Below are 8,796 nucleotides of genomic sequence, written 5' to 3'. Positions count from 1 at the left end.
CGCGCGTGCTGATTATCTGCCGGTTTCATTTCTTTTAAATACCATTTTGGCGTGTCTCCCTCTGTCTCAATTTAAGTGTCTACGTTTGGCTAGACACGGAGTTTAAAAAATAAAAATAGACTTTTAAATCTTGTGGTTCTAAATTAAAAATGTGTATAATATAATAGAATATCCTTTGAATCTTGTGATTATAAACTTGACATGAAGGATATTTGAACGGTCAACTTACTAAATATAAAAAGAGGCGAATATAACCAAAATAAGATAAATTTTAACAACAATTGAGAAATTAAGGGGGAAAATAAGAGGAAAAGAAAAAAAAGGAGACTCAGTAAGGAGAATCGCAGTATCTTTTGCAAAATATACAAATCATAAAGACTAACTAAATTAATCATGTTGGGCCTGTGCATCGCACGAACATAGTTTGCTAGTATTTTAATAAGTGTCTAGTGATTATGCAATCATTAGTCAATTATTAAAGTCATGTAATCATTAAATGGAAAGCATATTCCGCATCTAACAATTGGAAGTATGTGCAAAGGGTAACAATTGCAAGTGAAAAAAAACAAAAAAATAGGAATTACTTGGCAGCTCCAGAAATCGAACACCGAGTGCCACACATCACTGCTGCGAAGAAAATTGTCCGCTGAATCTTTTTATGCAGAGCCGCTATTTTTTTCGATCCAAGTTGGATTTAATTTTTTAAAAGTTAAGGCGTTTTGGTATCCTATAAATACATATTCTATATGATTTTTATAAATCTTTTTGAACAACTTATTTTTAAGAATGGTTTGTAGTTTTTCCTAGGAGTCGGCAAGTGGGCATGAAAGTTGTGACGATTAATTTTGATTTAAATCTTCTCTTCTCTTAATTGTTTGATTAACAACTTATTTTTAAGTTTTTTTATTCAGATGGTTTGTAGTTTTTCCTCCACGTCTATGTGGAGCTAAATTCTTTAGTTCTAGGGTTTTGTCGCTATCATGAAAGTTGTGGTTTGACGATTATTGCTATCTATTGATTTCCATCTTTGAGTTGCTTATTTATTCTTGATCTTAATTGTTTGATTATTTGACGAAATCGTTGAGCACTATCTGTGGTGCGTGAATTGAACTTGAAAGAGCGGATTCACGCACGTAATAAGAATAAATAGAGTTTGTTCGATAAATCGTTTCGCTACTGAGGATAGAAATATACCCTTTAGCCCTACTTAGTTGGTTACAGAAATATAAATGCATTCTTGTTATTTGTAGTTCGAAAGAATATCATAAAGTTATCATCAACCCGTCAACTAGCAACATGAAATAAAATAGGTAGAATTGTCTGAAGACTAACTGGATTGTCGAAAGCCATGACTCTGGAACTCTTTTTCATCTGAGAAATCTTACAGTCTTCGTCACAATTGTCTCAGTCACAAAATACTCATATTTATTTGTTTATTTTCAGTCATAGTTTAGTTACAATAAACATCTTGATTTTCACCTTCTTGAATAGTTACAACGAAAATTGAATTAGTTGAGCAGTATAAAATCTAAGTCTCTGTGGGTACGATAGCTGGACTTTAAATCTTATATTACTTGTACGACCACGTATACTTACGTGTCGTTTGGGAGCAACACATATTAATTTTGTTATGAACTATGATTTGCTCATTCGATAAGTTTGTATAAGAATTAGAAAGTTTTGATAGTTTTCACAACTTGTGGGAAGAAATCCAAATTGCATGTTCAAATAAAACTAAAACTTCAACTTTAAATCATCATGATTTCAAAACACTAATTTCATTTCATGATGTCAAATCATGTCCAAACGGCTCTCTGTAGATTGCTTATATCCCACTGCCTCACCTTTTTTTTTCCCTCACTGATATATAATTATATAAGATAATTCCAAATCATATTTTAAAAACTGAAACAAGCAGATCCATAAATTCAGCCGAAAAAGGATTAATAACAGAGTAATTGTTCATTGGAGTCGTGCAACAGAAATTTCATATACACAAAAGGACGTCATTAAATTTGACAATAAGTGGCATGCATATGTAATCGAATCTTTCTATAATGACGTATTTTATTCGGACATTTTGATTTTTATGGCGAGATATTATTATAGAGAATAGATAATATATTTACATAATATGAAAGTCGATTTCAAAGAAAACATGATCATTATCGTGAAGTGTTGTTATAGAAATTGGCTATAGAAAGACCAGATTGTATATGTTGTCAAAGTATATTTTTCTCAACTATATATATAAGAGATTAGGCAGACACATTATTTGCTTATTACAATTTATTGGTTCCTTTTGTATTATGCTACGATCAAACCGTGGGCGAGATGAACCAAAATAGAAGGGGGCGTTATATATGTGCTCTCGTGAAAAGCCGGCCTCTTATTGTAAATTTCAGGAGAGTCTAATTGTAACATCATTTTAGCATGGCTCTCTAAACATATAAACCTATTACTTTTAATAAAGTGTCTTTCCCTTCTGGATGATTTCTTGGGTCTCTGTCTGTGTATTCTATAACGGAGCTACAGTCAGTGGTGGAGCTATCTTCGTCCACAGGGAATTAATTAATTGACACTTCTCGTCCCAAAGATTATACGATATAGACATTTCAATATTTTTTGTAGAAAATTTTACATGGTTTAGATAACATATAAGAGGTATTTATCTTCAGTAATTATATTTTAAATTATTTACCTATCATAATTTTACTATGTATTTAATTGCCTACCGTAGCTAATTATAAAGACACACTAGTACAAATACTCAGCAACTGAGCTAGGGTTCTAGAACTATCGGAGCATCCACCGCAGAGTCTTCTCCAAGTCGCAGGAATCCCCTCTTCCTCCTCCAGCGCCACTGCTGGCGCCACTCACTGTAGGCAATTTTTATTTGTTCTACTTTATCGTGTGGTCTCAAAAAACAATCGCCATTAATGGAAACTTCGAGTTCATATTTGAGTTCGCCGCTCAGCTTATTAGATCTGAAACAGAAGAACCATCAAATCTGAGTTTATCTGAAACGGAATCGTCCAAATAGAAGACACAAAAAGGTCGTCGGAGTTGCTTCGTCCAGCAAAGCAACAACGATGGGGTTCGGCGGCTTTGGATCAACTGTCCCTTCCTCCTCGTAATCTTTGCTGCTATCTGGCCGAAAGTGGAATTCATGGCCAACCGATCGAATTTTCTCAGATCGAGTGTATTTTCTCATATCTGAGTGTATTTTATTTTTTGTATTTATGTATTTTGAAGGAGATTTGAGTCTAAATATAGTGTACCTTTTTATATTTTTGCCTGTCTCTATATCTCGAAGGAATTTTTTTTTTTTGTATTTTCATCTATATTTTTTGAAATTTTTGTTGTTGGAATATAATCGAATTGAATATAGTGTAATAGTAGCTACGAATGAATACAATGAATTGAATACAACCAAATATCCCTGTATTTTTTGAACTTTTATTGTTTGAATACATCCGAATTAAATACAATGTAAAAATAGCTACGAATGAATACAATCGAATTGAATACACCTTATGACAAAAAATTAATAGCTACGAGCCGTAATTGGCTAAACTATAGCTACAACTTGTTAGAAGTGACCAAACTATAATTGCTTCTGTAATTTTTTTATTTTTTTTATGTATATATACCAGATATTCAATCTACTTTTAAAATGTAAATTATATTTTATTTCTTCTTAGTGAATATCTAAAGCTAGCAAAATGATTGATGTGCTTGCAGCGGAACTCATCGAACTTCGTTGCCACGTTTTAATTGAAAATGATTGATTTCAATATTGCAGATGAAAATATTACTGGAAATGAGACCAAACTAAAATATTTCCTATAGGACTATAAGACGTTGATCAGTTATTGATTTTTTGTTCGATGTAGTATCTTTTAGTTATTTTAGTCTCTCAAATTTTCACCGATCCTAGATGGCGAGAGGTTTGACATTGATCCCTACTTTATATATTAGTTAAAAGCAATATGGTTAAGGGAAAACGGAAACATAAACCTGAACTCAAATACAGTTTTTTTTGAAAAAAAAAAAAAAAACAAGGAAATGTTTGATGTAATATGGATACTCGGTTCTTCTTTTTAGGGGTGATCCAAGCTAACAAGATGCAGGTCAAATTTGTCCTTGAACTTAGCAAATGATTTAAATTTGTTATTTAGTTACTACCATTAGTTCATAAGGACTAAATCAGGCCATAAATATAACTAAAAGAATAGGAACGAAACCTTTGATTTTAACACATTGAAATGAAGAGAAGGGAGGAAAAAAAAAATATATATATAGGACAGGAGAGAATGTATCCATTAAGGTACCAATACGTTATTATTAGAGAAGAAACAGATACATGGGCGCGTATGCATAGTACTCTACGCATGTGTACCATTATTTAGACAATACAAGTAGGTACATTATAGTATTCATATTTTTTGTCCAACCAAATCGATCATATAATCGAATTTATTCCGTGGTGAGTATCCTTGATGAACACAACTGGGAATCTATAGCCGAGTCTCACAGTCAAACGCCTTTGTCCCTTGAAATAATTGATGACGATTTCACCGCAGGTCTCTTTAATAGGACAAAACACAAACCCATACACATTTAATTCATCATTAAATTTCTTAATCTGAAACCAGGTGGAGGGATTTCCTGTCTTCCCATTAGTTGACAAGAAGGCTGGGCTCACAATAGTTCCTGGGTAACCTTCCACTTCCCACAGTGTGTTGTTACAAACTCTACTTGGATTATAGAACCGGATGTTAAGAGGAGTGGATTCAGTAATTCCTACTTGTTTGGGTGCCTTAGGTTTGAAAAAGACTGGCACGCCTTTGCCGCATCTAGCGAGGACCGCACCACCTGTAACCCAAAAATATAAAAGATTGATCGTGAGGAGACGTGTTGAATATTATATAATGAAAGTATTTCATTCGTGTCATTTTGATGTGAAAGTATTTGATTAGACACACAAACATCACACGGGTTATGTTTAGAAAGATATAAAATAACCACAATTTTAGGCATTAACTATTGTATTTCTACCTATAAAAAAGAGTGGTGGCGAGAGTTCACGTATTTGTTTCAACTAATTTGTTCTCTCTGAGTAATAAATGAATAGTAAACATTTACATCAAGCTGAGTTAGATCCCACGTTGAATGTGAATTTAAATTAAAGATTAATCTCCTTATCTGTTTTTGACAATTCCTACCTCATGCACTAACTTTTGATTTAATTAGGGACAAGGTCAAATTTTTATTATGTTATGAGATCCCAGGTTCATCTCAATTTCTAAGTTTACTTGACGATGGATCCATATTATCTCGTTCACGCTTCATATGTCCTGGTTCTGAATGAATGAGGTGCTAGATCCCACATCAGTTGGAAATTTAAAAAATGGGTCGTCTTAGCATATGTTAGGCAACCATCACCTTATCCGCTAGCTTTTGACATTGGGTTATATCCAAGATCCTTATCAAGATGATCCACACAAATCATGTAAGTAAGAGTAAAATTCTGATACCACAGTAAGAGTAAAATTCTGATACCAAATTTCAATTATTATATAACAAGAGAAAGACATGTGTTAAAATATCCCACGTCGGCGATTTAAGGGATGGGTGGACTCCTTTTATGTAGGGGTGGGCGTTCGGTTTTTCGGTTCGGTTTTATCAAACTTCGGTTTGGCTATTTCGGGTTCGATTTTTTGAAGGTGGACACCGAATACCGAACCCAACTAGTTTGGTTCGGTTCTTTCGGTTTCGGTTTTTTAAAGTTCGGTTCGGTTCGGTTCGGTTTCGATTTTTTCAATTCGGTTTTTTTGATATGATATTAGAAGCGATTCCATTGACACTAATTCGTATTCTTAAAAGCAATAAAACATCTGATATATGAAATCAAAATCAAATAAAAGATACAAACGAGAAAACTATAATCATGATATAGGATTACTAGGTATTATATACATCCGTAAGAATAATTAAGAAAACACATAAAGGACATACATTAATCCTAAAGACACACATCCTTTACCTTCCTTTGTTAAGGATATTTGATTTTCTTAAGCAGAAGTGAAAAATTAGGGATACAAATGCAAAAGAGGACTTGTTACAATTGGGTTTTTTTAGCTTTAAACTTAGATGGCGGACTATTTTAATTTTTTGGGTAATGTATTAAATTTCGGTGCGCATTCGGTTTTTCGGTTCGGTTTTATCAAACTTCGGTTCGGCTATTTCGGTTTCGGTTTTTTGACGGTAGACACCAAACACCGAACCAAACTAGTTCGGTTCGGTTCGGTTTGTTGAAATTTCGGTTCGGTTCGGTTCGGTTTTTTGGTTTTCGGTATTTATGCCCAGCCCTACTTTTATGGACTTGGGTAATCCTTCCCTCATAAGCTAGCTTTTGGGGTTGAGTTAGGCCTAAGATCCATTCTTTACCATAAGTAACTCTTTTGGTATAAACTATAAAGGAACGTATGTCATATATATAAAATAAAAAGTATCAAACTATACTATAATCTTTTAACAATTTAATCTTTTTAAACGAGATGAGCATTATAATCTTTTACCAATTTAATCTTTTAAAATGAGATGGGCATACCTGAGATGGACACACGAAGTTAGCATCACCAGCTCCATATCCAGCCTTTACCCAGGGGCCTCGTGTTACTCCGCCACCGGCTCCGAAATTTGGTGCCACGGCCCACGACGACAAAGTACCTGGCGTCTGTTCTAAGAATATCGCCATTAATTAGTGTCACGCACCACCTGCAAGAGTTGATTCGGAGTTGTTCTAGCACTAGTACTAGAGGAAAATGCAAGAAGAAGATGGACAAGTGAACTTAGAAAAACAACGTTCTTCATTTTTTATTTTTTTGGATTTAATTTGCGGTATATAGATAATAGAGGAGCTCTAACTGGAGCTTCAATTTATAGATAATCAAGATGAACCCAAGAGATCACGCTCGCGTTTAAAACATGTTTTTCATGAAAAACTATAAAAGAATTTATCTGATGCATGCAATTATTTCAAGAGTTAAAGGAATTTTTTATCAGAATTTTTTAACATATCTTTTAAATATTTTAAATTGTGAATTATTGTGACTTATAGTATTCTTTTATGTGTTTCTGAATATCTATATTTTATTTCAAAAAATTTAACAAACTTATGTTCTAATTCACAAAAAAAATTAAATAATCCGAGTCTCGTGTTTCAAATTACCTCACATAGAGTGCATGGAGAGACTAATAAGTAAAAAGAAAGTAATAAATAAATAAGTAAGTGAAAACAAAGTAAGAAAAATACGTAAGTAAAGAGAAAGTAAAAATAAATAATTTAAAAATATGCATAAGTAAAGAGAAAGTAAATTGAAAAATTATATGTCGATATTCATCCTCATTATTCTATTTAAACAGAATTAATATAAGAGTCACAAGTTGATTTGCGAATATAAACTTATCACTGTAAAATTTAACTGCGAATATAAACTTATCACTGTAAAATTTAACTCTGTATATATTTATATATAAAAATAAAAAGGCACATTTTATATTACTGATTTAGGACAGACACCAATTCGCTAATAATTCGCGTCTATCTCTTTAATAAAATATAGCTGGAATAGTTTAAAGGTTAAAACACGTAGCTCACATGTGGATATGCAGAATTATTAGGTGCCAAACGCCAATAGATTTGATCTGACATATTTGTCCAGTATATATAAACCTAACAAAAACAAACTGTAAGTCTAAATGTTAACCTCCATATTCTCTAACCGTGGTTAAAATATTGAGAACAACTATCTCTTTATTTTAAAATATAGTTCTCGGTTATTAGTTTAACCATAACCAATTTAGTCGGTTTTTAAATATCTAAAACACAAGTAAAATAATAACCATCGGTTTGGTTATTGGTTTATGATTTTTCAATTTATGACTAGACAATTCAAATATTCTCTCTCTACATTCTTTAGGTGCCAAACGCCAATAGATAAAATGAAAAGAGATAGATCTTTACTACTTATTGACATATTTGTCCAGTATAAAAATATAGATTAAAATTAAATTAATAATTAAAAGGTATAAAATATCTTTAATTATTTATGAAAAGTTAATGTTATACATATAAATAATTATAAATTTTATGTATATAATTACCGGTTATTTCCCTATTCATAACCAAACCAAATACCGTGGTTTTTTAAATATTAAAACCAAAACAACTAGTTTTAACGGTTTGGTTAAATGGTTTTGGTTTTAACTAAAAGGAACGACCCTAATTTTAGCTAAATAGACGTCCATCGTTTGATTAAGTTGACAAGTGTAGTGAAATTAGGTATGTACTGGACAAACTGGGGAGAGATTGTACTAGAGGGGAAGTGGAGTTGACAAGCGTAGTGAAATTAGATATGTACCGGACAGATTGAAAAATTTTATAATGGTAAAGGGCCAACCAATAATAGTTGTGTGAGGTGTCATTCATCTTTTGACACTTGGATAGTGGGACCAATTTGCACACTTCACTCATTACCCCAAGGCCCCAACCCCAGCCCCCTCTTTCACCCACCTCTCGTCTTTCATTTTCTTATTCTTCTTATCCCTAACCAATATCCAACTCTCAAATACAATTACAAAGTGTAATTTTAGTCCATTTCCTTAATTTACGGCAAAAAAGCTTCATTTTATTTTATATGATTGTCTTAAAAAATAAAACAGAAACGGGGAAAAAAAAAAGAAAAAAGCTCTACTATTTCTTTTTCTTAATTTCTTAAACTTTGCTGC

The 8,796-nt window shown here is 32.5% G+C and overlaps 1 pseudogene; it reads right to left on the bottom strand.

The window, feature by feature from the left end:
• Nucleotides 1–4,321: 4,321 nt before the first annotated feature.
• Nucleotides 4,322–6,894, bottom strand: LOC132058275 (uncharacterized; annotated as a pseudogene).
• Between the last annotated feature and the right edge of the window lie 1,902 nt (nucleotides 6,895–8,796).

The sequence above is a fragment of the Lycium ferocissimum genome, chromosome 5 (genome assembly GCF_029784015.1).
Source record: "Lycium ferocissimum isolate CSIRO_LF1 chromosome 5, AGI_CSIRO_Lferr_CH_V1, whole genome shotgun sequence".
Taxonomy (NCBI): Eukaryota; Viridiplantae; Streptophyta; class Magnoliopsida; order Solanales; family Solanaceae; genus Lycium; species Lycium ferocissimum.
Note: the sequence above shows the minus strand (reverse complement) of the source record. Positions and strands in the feature narration are given on the sequence as shown.